The 18,087-nt window shown below is 39.6% G+C and overlaps 1 protein-coding gene across 1 annotated transcript in view; it reads right to left on the bottom strand.

Moving 5' to 3' along the window:
* NLGN1 (neuroligin 1) overlaps positions 1-17,667 on the bottom strand; it is a 400,485-nt gene extending 382,818 nt beyond the window's left edge. The window contains exon 1 of the mRNA XM_074878520.1: positions 16,904-17,667. The gene's annotated coding sequence lies outside the window, so the exon portion shown is untranslated. The remainder of the gene's footprint in view (positions 1-16,903) is intronic.
* Between the last annotated feature and the right edge of the window lie 420 nt (positions 17,668-18,087).

Here is an 18,087-nt window from a genome sequence, read left to right as displayed (position 1 = left end):
AATATTTATAAGTAATGAATCCTATAGACACCAGAAGTAGTCTCTTGCAAAACTAAACAGTGTCTTCCATAAAATAGTAAAAATCTTTATATTTACTGAAAGTACAAGGATTGAGAATACTTGACGCCTTGCAGAATCATGCCCTACTGCAATTTCATTTGAAGACTTGCCACCTGTTTCATAACTGACAAAGAAGAGGTACATTCCATATTTGATCAATAGAAGATTTTTAATAAATGTTTCAAAGACTTATTAGTAATATGGTCACAGAAATCTTACACAAACCATTATCTCTTTGGGAGCACCCTAAAGAAAAATCTTCAAGGAGGAAAGAATATTTATACTCCTTTTTCTAGCAAATTTCAGACCCTCATACTTTATGGAGGACCTCTTTGTGAATGCAAGGCTTTCCTGCAGAAGTCAAAACCTTAAATGTGTATTTTTCCAGACTTCACTTTTAATTTATCGAAAAGGCAAAGTTCAGACTGAAGCTGACTTGCATTGAAGTGAATGTGGGTTGAGGAGTTAATGCCATATTTAATGCATCCCTGTAGGTAGATATGTTCTCTGGGATACTAGATATTAGCCTTTCAGGGTCTTTCAGTGGTTGCTCTCGCTTCCTGCATCTTACTTTCCACACCTAAAAAACATGAATGTAAGAACATCTGTACTCCGCTGTAGAGTGCTTTCAGATTTTTAAGGGTGAAAGGTAAATATTAATGTGAGTTTCAGTCCTAAAATCATGAGAATAAAGATACACAATCATGTCTGATAGTCTGAAAACTAGCAGAGTACTGCTAAAATAAATATGGTAGCCAAGTGTTGGTTTTACATGTATTCGTGCAGTGCCATTTGAGTCAGTGAAGGTGCAGAGATAGGGAATATAGTAGGTTTTTGATTCACAAATTACAGAGTGTTTTCTTCCTTAAAATCAGTTCTAGTGGAAACAAACAAAACTAAGAAAAAATACAAATTATTTCCCTCATTATGGCAGTATCATATATAGATTTATCTCTTTATTCTTTGTGGATTTCTATGGCTGCATGAACTATGAAAAATTTATATCCAAGGTACTAAAATATAGGCAATTACAAAATAACTTCTACCACCTAATCAAATGTAAACCTATGTCGTGGTTTAACCCAGCAGGCAGCTAAACACCACACAGCTACTTGATCACTACCCCTGCCCCCAGTGGGATAGGGGAGAAAATTGGAAAAAAAAAAAAAAAAAAAAAAGGAAAATTCATGGGTTGAGGTAAAGACAGTTTAATAGTACAGAGAAGGAAGGGAAAATAAAAGGATTAGAATATACTAAACAAGTGATGCACAATGCAATTGCCCACCACCCGCCAGCCAGTTCCCAAGCAGCAGCCCGCAGCCAACTGCCCCCAGTTTATACACTGAGCATGAGGTCATATGGTATGGAATATCCCTTTGGCCAGTTTGGGTCAGATGTCCTGGCTGAACCCTCCCAACTTATTGTGCACCTCCAGCCTCCTCACTGGCAGAGCAGTGTGAGAAGCTGAAAAGTCCTTGACCACTGCTTTGCAACAACCAAAACATCAGCATGTTATCAACACTATTCTCATCCTAAATCCAAAACACAGCACTATACCAGCTACTGGGAAGAAATTTAGCTATCCCAGACAAAACCAGGACACCTTAGGGAAAAAAATAAAAGTCTGTAGACCAGCAATCTCCATCTATTCACCTTTGCATCACAATAAATACCTAATTCTTTAATTTCTCCAAAGTATACAATAAATGCCTCTATCTACAACGTAGCCTGCCAAAACCAGCCTGGCAAACCATCAGGAGTTGGAACCATTTGTGGTGGGACCTAAGTGTTATTTTACTGACTGTGGCAGAATCCCTAGGCAGTTTTGTTGGGTTTATTTCATGTATACAATATACAAGAGTTATCTCTAAGGCAACAGAGAGCTCCTGAGCAGAGACCAAAAGGCTTTCAAAAAAGATATTCTGAGAACAGCCAGCTCAAGAAAACACTTTATTGGAAGGAAACTCTACCATTACAATCATTAACAGCCTGCTGTAGACTCAAATAGAAGCACATTTTTAAAATTTAGACTCTACTTCTAAAGTATTTGACTTCTGAAGATGTACACAGTGAAATCATTTCAACACAAAACAGGGTCCTGGGCACAACTGAATATATCAGTGGTGACCAGTGGGAATCATGTTTATCATTTTCACACATTTTCTTTTGTGACTGCTGCACCTGGAGAGGGTAAAAATCAAGCCTCAGTTTTGAAACTAAAGGCCCTGTTTAAAGGATTGGTTGATTGAACAAAGACAAAGTTTGGACAAGAACCAGCGCAAGCATGCCTACAGATAAACACATTCCTGTATCGGGCTGGTTTCCCTTTCTAGAGTTATTTATATGTGATCTGTTAACATCTCATACTGAAATGCTGAGCAAAATCTTGCCTGTGCAGTTGGGTCTGGCTCTGCAAGGCTGATTTTTTTAATTCAGTGCTGTTCTCTGTATTTCTATAGACCAATACTTTACTACTATGGTGATGGGCCAACTAATTGTAAAGTCTGACTGATAACTTTGAAAACCCCAAATTCCTTTAGAAGAGAAACACATAAGTCACCAGGAAATGAAATAACTGTTTCCAGATCAAAATACTAAACTTGAAAATGTCTTATTAACAGCCATAGTAAACTGTGCCAGTGTGCTTTGAAAAGGAAATTCAGAGAATTTTATGAAATTCTGCAAATCTTGATTTACACTTGGAATGCATTTCCACTAGGTTATCAGAACTGAGCAGCTACTCTATGAACAGTAATAGGTATAGATAAAGAAAAGCAATAAAATGATTACCGCTGTGTGGAAATTATGAAAATGTTTTAATAAAAGTATTCATCTGGAAAAAAAAAACCCTGCTGCATATATTTCAGCAGTGTTATAGGTTTTCCTGCAGACCTGCATCTGAGGACTTTACATGGATAATAAACTTGCTTGTGGTTTTGGTGTTCTGTTCTTAAGAGAAGAATATTTCCTTTTTTATTCCTTTGTGAGCCAGTATCTTGACTTGTAGACAAAAGAAACCTGACAGGTATAGATTTACTGCAATTTGAGCTGAGGCACTAAGGAGGTTCCAGATCTCCTGTTAGCCCCAGCCCCTACTCCCCTGCAAGAACAGTGGAAAAACCCAACACAATATTGTACTTTTCTGTTCCCTAGCTTAAAAAAGAATCTTCCATAAATGCACATATATGAAAAAAAAAAAAACCAAAACAAACAAAAAACCAAACCAATCTTGTGACCTCATGCTGCTAAGGTCAATGCTAACACGGTGAGTGACATGTTATGATGCAGGGCTGTCTGTGCCATCACTGAGGCTTTCAAGGGAGATGCTTTGCATCAGGCTTTCAGAAGGCATATAACTCCTGTATCACTTGTAGCCTCTCTCCTGATCTCTAGGATACACAATATGAATACATTAAATTTTAGTCACCCTTAATCCTGAAAACCAGAAGAAAACTACAGCCCCTGATTTTCAGTTGAAACTCGTTTGTATTGACAAAAACATGGATGGCGCTCATAAATTCCTAGAAGAGAAAGTCCAGCTAAGGTTAAGTATTGGTGGCAACTAAGGCTGCCACCTATCAAACTGTTAAAGCATAAAGCAAGCCAATACGACTTTGACCTCTAATGTACTGGTGGAAGCTGCAGGAAAAACTGCCTTCCAAGAGCATATTGCATGGTCTGAGAAAACCCAAACTTAATTTAATAGTAAAAAACAAATAGAGTTCAACAGAAATTACTCTAAAATCAATGGAATCAAATCTTATCAGTCTGGGGTTTTTGAGCATCCTAGAGAACTCTAGTTCAGGTATTTCATTGCCTGTTACTTTATATAGATTTTGTTAAATGGTATGGGGCTCTCATTTTTTCCTTTGACAAGACACTACTCTTGAAATGTTTTTTGTTCACTAGAGTGCACAGGCTGCAGACATGGTCAGCTTCCACTGAGGGGATTGGAAGGGAAAAATGTTTACACTTCCCTGCTCCATAGCCACATGCCAGTATCCACCACAAACTGGGCCTAAGAAAACAAAACACATTCACTAAAATAAGCAGAGATTCAATTACAGAATTAATCCTTTTGAGCAGGTGGTCACTGGTGAATCCACTGCCAGAAACAGGCTCCATATCAGGTAAATCCAACTTCTACTGCCAATGAGTTAATCAAAAAGCCATTATAACTTATTACTTGTCTAATTTGGGGCCTGCAAAGCATTGTAAATAACTAGAGAATGTTTATAAGCAGCACATCAATTATCTATGTCCAGATACCAGGACAGATAGATAAATTGATTATTTTGTAATTTAGCACATGTATTAATGTATGCATGTCTGTGTCTGTGTGTGCACACACTATTCACCAATTTATCACAAAGTCTGTTTCTTACATCATTTGGCATCTTTTCCACTTTTGGAAAACCAGCAAGGAACCCTTAAATACATGTGTAGTCTCCACCACATAAAATGCAGTAACTCATACTAACAGCTTTAAATCACGAAATCCAAAAATAAGGTTCTAGCATTAATGTTCACTGGCCCTAGTTACGCATCACTGTATGAACAAAAGAGCTGTCAAAAGGGATCAGGAAACTCTGGCCTTTTAAATGCGCTCACTGAGGGTGGCTAAGACTCAAAGTTTCAGAGAAAGCGAACCTCCTTTCCTAGTATAATGCACTAAACCAATTATGCCAAACCCAGCAGGTGATTAGCTTATGCCCTGAAGCATGAGATTTGATTATTCTTATCTTGGTTTGCATACTAGAGCTACAAATATTATTAACGGCCATAAAATCATCCAGCCTTTAAAAAAAAAAAAAAAAATCTAGCCTGAAAGTTTGATTTGATGACCTTTGTATGTGGCAAACTCCAGAATGTTGCCTTTGCTTAATCTAAATGCTTTAGCTATCACATGGTCACCTGTATTCATTCATATCACAGGACATGATTACAAAACAACCATTTTGTGTGCACTTTTCCCTTTGACAGTATGTGTGAGCTTCCTGATTGCATCGTTGGTAAGAAGGTTCAGTAGATATTTACATAAACAACTGAGCATATAATTTTCCTTGAGATCTTTTTAAAGGGAAGCAATGAAAAATTTTCGTCACAGAAACACTACAGGCAGGGATGTAGAATGTTTTGTTAGTAGGTCATTATTTAATGGAGAACATAACATGGACAGAGCTACTGAAAAGTGATCAATGGGAAAAACTTTCCATGGATTTCAATGGACTTTGGGCTAAGCCTCAGTTGAGCTAAATCACACTGCCTAGTTTTGGTTGTAGCTCTAAAGGATGATTCCCAGTCCTGTTTAAATTAGGGTGAACCGCCAAGGAACAAATCATAACCTCTTTAGAGATTTTCCCCCAGACAATCTACAAACCAGACTTTGCCACAGTATACAATATTTCCACCAACGTGCATCAATTTACAATTACACAAATTGGATTTCAAGTATCATTCTGCTGCCCAGTTATTCCACCTTGATTTTTTCATAATCCTCCCGGTTTTAATATATCACCCTGCACAGAGAAGTGAGCTAGTGCAGACTCATTTTGTCTTAGTAATAAATAATTTCCTTCAAGATGCAAACAACAGCTACTGTTTTCTGAACGCTTGGCTGAGAGAAGGTTCTTGGATAAATAGCCTCACTTAGAAAACATATTTGCAAAAGCCTTTGAGAAAGTGTAGTGTATATGACAGTTTCAAATGGTGCTATAGGAACACTGTACTTGACCTGACACAAAACTGAAGACTTTTTATTGGAACTTCCAATCCAGATGTCCTTCAGGCAACCAGTTAAATCATAATGAATTGTTTATTTGTGTTTGGTCTTTGAAACAAAAAGAAAGTAAAGACTGAATCAAAGACCAGAAGCATTAAATCAATCACATTAAAAAACACACTAAGGAGTGTCTCTCAACTGTTTCAGGTTGTTTGGTCCACTTCTCACAATCTTTTAGGATCTGAACTTCCAAACAGATTGAAAGAATATATTTGAAAGACCTAATAGTAGAACTTGGAACTTTAAGGTTCTGATTCACTTTTTTTTTTTTCCAGACTGTTCTTTTGTTTCAAAGTGGGAAAACTGTAGTTCTTGAAATTCAGTAAAAGATTGAAAACATAATGAAATCTGCAGTTTCTCCATTACTGATCTTAAGGCTGTTACATTACCCAGGATCAGGGAAAGTTGTAGTGACACATAAACAACCTTCTAGGAGACCTTGGAAGGAAAGGGAACCAGTTGGGCAATTTAACAGGTGCCTAAGGTCAATTTGTTGCTCTGGCCAAGTTCTTCTATGTGAGTTCATTTAAGGACTTCATTACCTGAGCTCAAAATTTAGATTGTACTGACACCCACATACCTCTTTTCATCTGCATCCCCTGACCCTCAGCCAGGAAGCATGGAGAGAGATCTAACACTGAGCTGGAGCATTTCAGACTAAGACTATTACATTGCCCTATTCCCGATTTGCAAGTCAAACTGAATTAGCAGTTACACATATTTGCAAATTGCTTAATAAGGGAGAAATTTCAGGATGTAATAAAAGGGAAAATGCATTGTTGAAACAAACATTTGTTCTGTATCTTCTCGAAGAAGGAACTTGAAAACTTAGTTTGTTATTTAAATCTGGCAGTATAAGTTGTAAAATATTGAACTGTGGAAGAATTATATTCGTAGATTTAGTCCAAATGTAAAATTGGGAAGCATGTCCATTCACTCAGGCGCTAGCAGCAAATAAATTGGGCTTTTATGATCTCTCTTATCAAGTAAAAGAAAGCTGGACCACTCTCTAAGTACTGAAATTTCTCAGCTGCTCCACTTCCAACAGTCTCAGCTAAACTCAATTTCTAATTTTGACATTGAAATAACTAAGTGCATATATACATGTATATATACATTCTAGAAATGTGTGTATCCATACACATACTCTCTACACAGGTACCTGCCTTGGAAATCTCTTAGATTGAATACACTTAAATTGCTACACCTTAATAACTTTGAAGCTCCACATGAATTGATTTTAGTACTATCATACTGCCTTATCAACAAAGTCCCTGTCTAAGGAAAGGATGTGTGTGTGTGTGCGCGTGCATGCCTGTAAATAAGCGATTTCTACTACAGCAGTAGTAGAACACACAAATCTAGTTTTAAAAGTATTATCCTTGGTGTACAGAGATCACTTTTTATGGTGGTAAAGCCAAGAGAAGAAGGAATATCTTATGAACAAGGTGCTGGACTAGGACTTCAGAGGCTCAGGTTCAATTCCTCACTCTGCCAGAGGCTACTTCTGTGACCCTGGACAACTTGAAGCAGCAGTTAAGCAAATGCTTAAGTCATCTTTTGTTTGAAGGGCAATATTTCCTTTCTCTCCTCTTTTGTCTGTCCTAGCACATAGATTACAAATGCTTTACACCAGTGCCTGAGAGGTGTTTGGGTGGTGGGGGGTGCGTTATTCTTCAGGGTTTTTTTTTTTTTTACTGTGGGTAAATACGGCATCCTGCACAGCTCAGCCCTAATTTCACTTTGCAACCTGTGAAATTCACTGGCACACAAATACTTAAATAATTATACTTTACAGATGAAGTCCAGAATCATTGTATCGCACACGTTTTAGTTCTCAGTAATCTAAGAGAATAAACATTCATGCCATATAAAATATGGGATTACTAGGAGAAAAAAAAAAGGGGGGAGGGGGGCAGTTGAGGAGAAGAATAATTAGCCTTATCTGTATTCCTACCAGGTATCACACTGTACCAACAAAGAACACAAATACAAGGGTCCAATATGTAAATATAAAATGTATTTACATTATTATAGCAAATAGAGGATCCAAAGTTACAGTTGTAATTGAAGATCATAATTTATTTTTATAATACCTTCTTTGTAAGCTGCAAAATTTTTTTATGACAATCTAGAAACAATGGTTAGATTAGAATTTGAATGTATAAATTAAAAGTATTCAGGATAAGAAAAATGTCAGATTTGGCCAACAGATCAACACACCAAACAGCTTCAACTTTCAAATATTATTTTTCCTGCGTGGACAGTGTTTAACAGGTTACCATATATTTTTTCTGCCATTTTGTCCCCTTTTGTTGGTTCTTTCCAGCCTTCGAGCTGTTACATGGCCAAGAGTTGGGCAAGCAGCTCCCTCTGGTGCTGACACCAATGCGGCTCTCTAGGTTTTACCGATTTTGCTCTCTATTTCAGTTTAGGACCCGATTATGGAAACTCAGCAAGACTGGGTTTGGCAGTCTGTAAAATAACTTCTTTTCATACCTATGGTTTAGTTGAGCAGTGAAATTATCTTCAGAGAGATAGATTTGAAAGCACCACACTACTCATATGGTCTCATCATGTGGTATCTTATTCATAGATAACCAAAGATAAAACAGGACTTGTTGCTAGTATTTGCACATTTCCCACTGCTTTGATTAAGAATCAGCTTGCATTTCTGAGCTATCAAATATTTTCTGAATTAAAGTGGGATGCAAAATGGCAGCTCAAGTATATTATCAGCCAAACGTCAAGTAGCTCGCTTTACTAACACCAAAGACATTTTGGTTAAGATTACATACCTTGGTGATTATGTATTTTTTAGTTCTATTAGAAGTTTCACTGTTTTCTGAAACTAAGCCACTGTAGTACCATAGTTACTACTTCTCTGAATTTCTGACAGATTACTTGACCCCATATAAAATATGAAGAAGAGGTGCAATAGTTGGCATCATGGATGTTTTCATTACACCTCTATGATAAAGGTCTGTCACAATTTTCATTACATTTTCCTAATTATTCAAAGCTATTTTTAAAATGTGCAAGAATGTTGCATATAAATTTCTACCTAAGTAGTTATAATTCTTAGGGAAATTATTTATATCCAAGGAGAAAATGAAATTTTAACTATTTTGTTAAAAAGCATTAGAAATCTAACTGGATTCTGACTTCTCATTACAAATGCTGATTTCTTTCACAATACCATCTGAGTTTACAATAAGCATTTTACTTTTTCTTTTAAGAAACGCTTAATCTTTTTAGGAATGGCCAGGCCCATATACATAGTGATGCTTTATTATTTTGGAAGAAAAATACTTGAAAAGAATACTGCCATTTCACAAAATCTGAACAGCATCCATCAGGGCCCAACAAGATTTCCTTGTGTCAATCACCCCTCATTTTCAAAGGCTGTTACAAAGCAAGGCTCACAAGAACAGGATCGTTCATTGCACTGCTGTTCTCCAAACCAAGAATGGATGGCAGATGAAGAAAGACCTATGGCTCCCCCATTAATAGGAGGTTTAATATTTTCTTGCTTCATCTGCCAGGGCCTTTATACAATTCTCATAACTTTTGAGCTATGCAGTGTTATACATAATGATCTGAAGAGGCAGCACTGTATTTTTTCCATCTGCAGTAAGCTTTCCAAGCATTCATTAATCCTCACAGCATCTCAGGGTAGTAGTTCAATTTATGGATGGGAAAACAAAATAGATTGAGTACTGAAATATATTTTAATATAAGTGCCAAGCAAAGGCATGAGATTCAAAGTGCCCCCAGTGTTTCTTTCTTGTGGACATGCAGCAGCTAAAACCTTAGAGATGGGTGCGCTGGAAAAATCTGGCACAGCATAATTGCTGCATCACAGCCCCAGCAGCTAGGTGAAGAGTGAGTATGGGAAAAGCAAACACCAAACTATCACACTGGTTCTCCTCTCTGTAGCCCAGTCAATGGCAATGAGCCACAGTACACCTCTTACAAACTAGGAAAGGGGGGGGGGGGGGGGGGGGGGGGGCGGGGGAGGGAAACGATGACACAAAAAAAAGTTACTCTATTTCTCTGTTATGACAACGGGGACAAGAATTAAGGCAATGCAAAATGTTGCTAAACAGTCAAAAAGGAAACCTGTGGCAGCCTTTGGAGGTCTTCATCATTAAGATTCCAAACACTACAAGATTTATGTTTATGCTCCTAATTACACCAGCAAACTTACTAAGATACAAAAAGTTGAGACTCAACTTTGACCTCAGCAACAATCTGCAAAAACATCAGAGTTGCAAGAGTACAAGATGGTGGATATGAACAAAGAGCAATGAAATCATTAGGTTTTGCATTTTCAAAAATTGCTCTCTTCTTAAATGTTAGTTGCAGCAAATGTTCCAAAACAACAGAAAATCTCTTTTTCTTTAATGGCCACTTTAAAGTAATGTTTATAGTTCAGTTTTGTTCAACCTTTGCTTAGACCTTCACTTGCCAAATGGTACGTGTCCCTACATAGGTTAAAACGTGCCAAACATAGGCTAAAAGTCAATCTACATTTTTATATTTGGAATTTTTTAAAAACAAGCAAATGAAATAGCAGGGGAAAAGTAGTGTTTACTGTGCATCTTTCATTAATTCATTAAAGGCACAGAAGTTGACTAAGTCACTGTCCAATTAAAAGAAATGCTATTTCTTCATATATACTAGCTGCACAGACATTTGTTGTACATACTATCTCCAGTAGCGTTGCTGCAATTTCTATATATTTACACTGAAGTTTGAATCAGACCACACATCATTTCTTTTGTGTATTTACACTACTGTATAGCATAGTGCACGTATATGTATCTATACATGCGTGCATATTTTTCAAGTGAGTTTACCAAAGACAAGAAAAGTTCTCAGATGGATTGATGATCTTCTTTTAAAAAGTGCCTCCAAATGTTTATTTCACTGAGTACATTGAATTTATTTTTCTAACCACTCTCACATTGTATTCCAGTTCTTCCACAATTTACGGTTCTTTCACTTGTGAACACACGAATTCAGTGCAACTGTGGTAAATCAAGCGATAAGAACTCATAGTAGAGTGAAGCTGAAATTCCTTGTGACACAAAATGCATTTATTACTTATTTGTACAGTGCCTTGCACAAGTAGGTGATGATTTTGGCTGGACCTTCTGCTTGCCCAAGGAATACAAACAGTAATTAATAAAACCTCAGCACTCAGCTTGTCTGTAACTTAGTAACGCCTAAATTTCATTTTACTGCAGTATCAATTGCTACCTGGCTACGTCTTTCAGTAAAACTTTAATTGTCCAACAAACATGCTTAATCAGAACCAGTCCCAATTTTTCCCGAGTTCAAGAGTTTGGGTTTTTAACAAAGTCAAATATATCTCAGCTGGAGGTGATGCTTTATTGAAAATAACAGATAAGCCAATTCTGAATAATTGTTGAACAAAATAAAAGGCAAGAGTCAAAAATAAATACCCATAACTACACTCCTACTTCCTTTAAATAAACTTTCACCATATTGAGTGTTTGCAAATAACTATATAAACTAACAAAATTTCTACTTCAAATTTCAAAATTCAGAACCCCACTGTGCTGGTTTCTGGCAACTGGGATGGCAAGTCTCTCATGCACTTCAAAGGAACAATACACCCTCCCCACTCTTCCTTCCTCTAAATAATAAAGTTCCCCACAACAGGAAGTGGATCAAATCCTAAATAAATAAGCAAGTGCATCTGGTATCCCAGTCCTTGGAAATTTTATGCTAATCACAGTTCTGTTACTAAGGCTCTGGAAAACATGTTATAGTTGGTTTTATATTGTTTTACTGAAATGCACAAACAGAAATGCTTTCTTTCTCAGCATTTCTCCCCTCTATAGTGTATATGAAGTTAGTCCTCTCACAGTATATGAGGCTAGTAAGCTGATTAACAATGTAGCGGATCAATTCCTTCTACTTTCTACTTGCACAACATAAAGTCACATTATGAAGTCTTGTGTTCTAGACTCATCAACAATAACAAAGACGACTAAAAAGTAAAATCCCAGTTCTCCACTGCTTTAGCCCTGTTGCAGACTACAGCAACTCCACTGAAATGGACAAAATCAGGTGGACTTCGGACTGCATTTTCACAGTAGCATTTCAGAATTGAATATGCCTACTTGTGTTTGCAACACAGCTTCACAGATGAGGTGTTTATTATGCTCAATCAGTAGAAATTTATGATCACTAAATTCCATATATCATCTTTTCTGATACATGTCGTCTTTCTAGCTTCACTCTTCCTGCTTTCAGTCCCCTCATCTTGTCCACGCTCCTTTTCCCACTGTGCAGGTGGTTTGTCCAGCCTCTTCCTCCATAGAGAAAAGGTATCTGAAAACTTCCCCCAAACACAGTCCCTCTCCTGAAGCACAGTGCTTTTTTTTTCCTCTGCCAGGGAAGAAAGGGCATGGTGGGATTTGTTCCAAAGTCTTCACATCGATAAAAACTACTAAAAAATATCATTTTGGACATATACCTTCAGATAGATGTATACAAAATGGATTCAAGTTATTTATTTTTTTCTGGCTTTATAAAAAGTTCTCCAGCACACAAGATTCATGCACAGGTATTGCCATTTCCTAGAAAGTTGCAGAAATCAACCTAACATCTGCTATCACACTAAGATGATTATTTCCATAACTAAAACTGTTCTCTTCTGAAATCTTAATCCTATTTATGACAAAACCATAGTCTTAACCATTTGGATACACAGCAGATTTCTGGCAATTACTCCTCTCCTCCACATGGACCTCCACAGACAAATGTTCAAACTTAAAGCTTGGACTATCAATACATGAAGCCAAGGAGAAACATCACTAGCTGTCACCAGTAGTAAGCTCTTGCCCTGTGCAGTGAAAAGCCATGAAATGATTGAGATGTCTAGTTTACCGACTTGTTACATGAGAAAATACATGACCTATACAAGGCTGCAGTTTTAGTCTGGTCTTCTGAAGCAGCGAGATCTATATAACCATGCTCTGCATGCACTTCTACCAATTTTTTAATTGGTTGGTGATTTCATCCAAACTATCTGAGGAACAAGCAAATTTGAGTGACAAAACAGGTATAAGGAACTCTCCAAGACTCTGAATACTTCACTCAACCTCTCTTAACAGAAAGAAGAAAAAAAAAAAAAGAAAAATTGCAATACATTACTGGGCACGTGAAAGATGAATGAGAGAAAGACCTCTCAGTGTTTCAGCTGGGGAAGAGTTTCACTCTACAAGACAGAAATCTTTGGGAAAGCAGCTTTCATTAGTTCTGGCATGTCTAAACAAATACGAATCCCATCTTAAATGGTCACAACTTCAGAATACTTTATTGAGCTCAACCTGCTGACTGTGATGAGATCGTAAGAGTGTAAGAATAACAGAACTTGGCCACATATTGCACTTGGGTGCTCTGAACCTCCTGCTCTTGCAGATAGAGGTGTGTGTGGCAGCACGGATCTCGCAACCAGCAGGATACCTGGCAGGAAGGGGTCTGACAGCGGGTGGGTGTCTGGGAGTACCCTGCTGCTCCGTATAGTGCAGGGCTCATCACTGGAGGTCTCCTGCTGAGGCGAGACCGATGGCCCCAGCATCTTCCTAGCCATTAAATCAGCAGTACGTTTGACATCCTGTACCATCTATGGAATGTGTATAAACTCCTATCAAAATTAGGTAAAGGTTGCTATCCACACTTCTGTTTCTTTCAGTTAAGCTTATTTCTGGCCCGTATCAAACACTGTGTTTCTTTAAGTATTCATTTTTCTTCTTCAGAAACATTTACAACTGTTGCAGAAGTTTCATACCCATCTAGTGGCTACAGCCTGGAACTGAGCAACAAAAGCCACAGGTCCACTATCTACACCTGCTACTGAATCGCTGCACAATCTCAGATTAGTCACGTGCTTCAGGTACTTTTCCCATCACTAAAAATTAGGATATTGATAGCTGCTCACTACTGAAAAGCACTATGAGATTTCAAGAGTTGAAATGGGATCAAACAGTAGTACTAGTAACTGCAGGGACTTAGGTGCAGCAAATTAATTTCTTTGGTGTCTGGAAGACTGCATCTCTGGTTTTACATTGCAAAATTAGAGATTCCCTTCCTGTGGATTGAAATACAAGAGTCCTGTAATGCTCTTTACCATCTCAAAAACTCCCAAAGCTAATTTAACAAGAACTAAAGAGGAAAGGTATCGTACCTCTACCAGAAACTATGGTTGAAGATTTAATTTGCCATACACCTTGATCAGCAATATTCTCTATCCAGTCACGAATCACTATGTTGACCCATGAACTCAAGCATTTTCTTGCAACTCACTGTCGCTTAAGGAATTATCGTTGTTATAGCATAGAGGGACAACCATGTTCAAATAGGAAAATAAACAACCAAATAATTTATTCAAGCAATGACCTGTCAATTCAAGGACTAGATTATGCTCAAATGCACACACGATATAAGAGATAATGAATAGTAAAAAAGGATACAGACAACCCTTCTAGTGAGTCACCAATACAGTTTTCTAAATGTTTTGGATGTTCAGAGGAAAGACATTTTAAAAGCTCAAATCCAAGTCTGTCCTCATTGAGTAATTGTTCTTTGGCAAAAAGGGAATGACAGTGGCGGTACTGATGACACAACAGGAAACACTCTTTGACCCTTTCCAATTTATGGAGATAAAGACTAAACTTTCTAACACTGACAAATTAAATAATATGGGCATCAAAGTTACCGTCTAAATTGTCTGACTGCACAGTCAGAAATTCTCATTGAAAACATCTTTATATATAGATTCATGAAGTCATGGAAATTTTTTCTTGAATAAGGACAGTAGGATTGAACTCAACATCTCTGCGCTATTTCATGCTAATAAAACACTCTATTCCGAGGGGCTCAGAGAAACCACTAAAATCTACATACAGTTCATGAAGTAACTTCTTAGCTTTGGGTTCCATTAACCTTACTCAGATACCTACTCAGTGGCTACAAGGAGTTGAATCTTACCAGGTTTTGCATGTGGCTATTTTAAGAAACAAACCATAACATGGTAACAATTTTTGAGGGACTCGGCATATCTATACAGTTGTATTACGTTTGGCAACTATCACCCAATTAATCGTATGGTGAACTGAACCTGCTCCTGTTCAACTGCCGGTGAACATTTTTGCACAGCGAATAATTTATCGGCAGCTTTAAATGGAGCTCCAACTGAACACATAGCGAGTTATGCAGATGATATACGTACACCGAGACATATGTTACATCACCAGTTGCAGATCATGTTAATGATTGTCAAAGGCAGCAGAAAGAAAACTCAAATGTAAGTCCTGTGGCTTAACAATTTTCTTAAAACAGTCAAACTTGATTCTTTTCCTCATAGCACGTTTCCCTTCATAAGAACGGCATTATTTTATTTCAGACTTTTCAGTATATCCTGACTGTAAATAACGGATCGAAAATTACTATCATGAATACTGAAGATAGAAGTAAAGCAACAGTGAAGGATAACATGAAAGAGATTTCCTCACAGCACTGCAGGAGCATTGCTATATTCTGCTGAAAGATTGAACTCCACAGCTCCTGCTTATTTTTAAGAGGATTTAAAAGCTAGCGACAGAATCATCAAGATTAAAAAAAAAAAAAAAAACAACAAACAACAAACCACCTAACCCCGTTTGCTTTGTCTTTTAATCAAAATATGTAATCAGAAGGCCTAAGTGATTATTACCTCCTGCTTCCAACCTAAGTCACTGAAGCAGCCTGTTAAATGGGTTTTCACTCTTTTCAGTGTTGGGGAACAAACGTGTCACTTCACTAAACATGTCTGTCCCCACACTCCGCTCACTTCACAATAATCTGATCTCTCCCTATATCTCGAGAGGACAGTGGTCAGCTACAGCTAAGGCACACTGTAGGAGTTCAGTAAACATGGGACCCATATCAAGAAAGCCACTTTTTGGTAATGGCACCTTTACTACCACAAACATGTTCACAACTGTCAGTGCAATTAATTACCAGGATGAGATGATACGCAGCAAAATACCAAAAACTGCCTTTACAGGAGCACAATTCATTTAGATGATTTATGGAGTTCTTTATTGTTAGTGTCACAAGAGCTTTTTCAAAACAAGAGAAATCATTAAATCCCATAAAACAGGGACTATCGCCGTGGTTAGCTGGCAATTGATACCCTTGCTCGTGCCATTTATATCCCTAACCAGAGCTGATAAAACAAAAATTAGTAAAGCACGCTGATGGAGAGCAGGAGCCTGCCACATCCCAGCGGGAAGCAGGGGTATCCCTTCCCTCTCTCCCAGCCCCCCCCAAGGAATCACACCCCCCACACACCATCACGCCACGAAAGGGACGCGGAGGCGGGGGGGGGGAAGCCGAAACTTTGGGCGGGAGGGACGGAGGCCGAGGCTCCCCCACCCCCCCTCCCCTCCCCGCAGAGCCGCCGGCAGCAGCGCGGGGGGGACCCGGGGGGGACCCCGGTGCCGCAGGCTCGGGCCGGAGCGCGGTGCGGCTCGTTACGGCCCAGAAATCGGGGGGGGGGGGGGGGGGGGGGGGATATTAATTTGCTTTTAGCGGGAGAACCTAATTGTTGCCCCCCCACACCCTCTGCCCAGTTCTCCCCCGGGAAGATTTTAACTACTTCACTCTCCTTTTTAAATGCAAATAATAATAATTTTAAAAAAGCTTTTGTGTTGCAGTTTTCTATGGGGCTTTTCAGGAATCCTGCTCGGGGGAGAAAGTGCAAGATAAGAAATCATTTTAAACAGAGGATTAGTGGTTTTAAACAGTTACCAAATAATAGCCAAAACATGTGCACAGCAAAGAAACTCCCAAATACAGAGGAAGCAGGAACGTATATTTTAGTGATGAAAAGAAAGCAGGCGTATTAGAAAAGACTCGGAAGGACGGGAGAACAGCACCGAAAATGCAAATAAATCAGCCCAGATTCTATGAAAAAAAAGAGAAGCTGCTGATAACCCTGAGCAAATGCTGCTGCCTCAAAGATGGAAATAGCTCCCTTACCTTATTACTAATCCTCGCTTGCACCTGCTCTGCAATCATAAATACTTCGAGGTGCTTAACACGAAGCTAAATTGATGGCTGAATTTAAGAATATCTTCGCACACCTCATTTACCGATTCAAAAGGAGATTTTTAGGATCGTCCTCCTCAGTATCCATTAGCTTCCCAAAGAATTCCCATTTTCTTGACAAAAAAAAAAAAAGGCAAAAAAAAATACGGTATGTCTATATACAAACGGGCACTGTAATAGATCCAAAAAACAGGGAGTAGGGGAATCTGAGAGGTGTCACTACAAACTTGGCAAGCGAAACGTATCCTCAGCAGGAAGGAGAGCGAGAGAGAGGGAAAAAAAAGAAAAAAAAAAAAAGCTGCAAAATACAAAATTCCCAGGGAGATTTTTGAAGGAAAAAAAAAAAGCAGCAGAGCACAGAGGAAAGACATACGAACAGAGCACAAACGGGATGGCGGGATGTGTCCCGGCCAGCCATCCGTCAGCCAGCCCAGCAGCCGCCCCCCCCGCTCCGCTCCGCGCCGCGCCCCTCCCCGCCCGCCGCCACCTGCGCGCACGGCGGCGCACCGCGCCCGCGGACACCCGCGCGGTCACACGCGCACTCACACACACACGTACACACACACAGAGGGGGGCAGGTGCCACCCTCATGGACTCAGCCAGTCTCGGGTGGGGGGATGTCCCCGCGGGGATCCCCGGCGCCTGCGCGTGTGCGTATGCCTGCGCGCACGCTGCGCGCTCCCCCCCGGCAGGTGTGAGGCGCAGCCGCCCCCGGGATGCTGGAGCAGCCGCAGCCCCAAGTCGCTGCCGCGGAAAGTTTTCCCCGTCGTGTCCCCCCCCCCGCCCCCGGGGGGTGAGGTGGGGATGTTCGTCCCCGGGGCTGGAAGCGGCCCAAGCCCCGCGCTGGGGATGCGGTGTCGGCTTTTGCCTCCCGCCTCCCACTCCCTTCGCGTCTTCCCTCCCTCCCTCGCCCCCCGGATTTCCCAAGGCCCCCCTTTTACGAGGAAGTAGGGTGAGGACAGGTCGAGGCTGCTCGCTCAGCGGGTGAAAGCCCAGAGGAAGCCCAAACACACCCCAGGCACCTCTTCCCCACAGGGCTGCCGGCCCCCAATACCCACACACACATCACCCCACGACAGCGTGTCAGGCCGGAGGTGCAGACACATCATCTCCCA

This window comes from Strix uralensis, chromosome 9 (genome assembly GCF_047716275.1).
Source record: "Strix uralensis isolate ZFMK-TIS-50842 chromosome 9, bStrUra1, whole genome shotgun sequence".
Lineage (NCBI taxonomy): Eukaryota > Metazoa > Chordata > Aves > Strigiformes > Strigidae > Strix > Strix uralensis.
The sequence above is the reverse complement of the archived record's forward strand: the minus strand, read 5'-3'. Positions and strand labels throughout refer to the sequence as shown.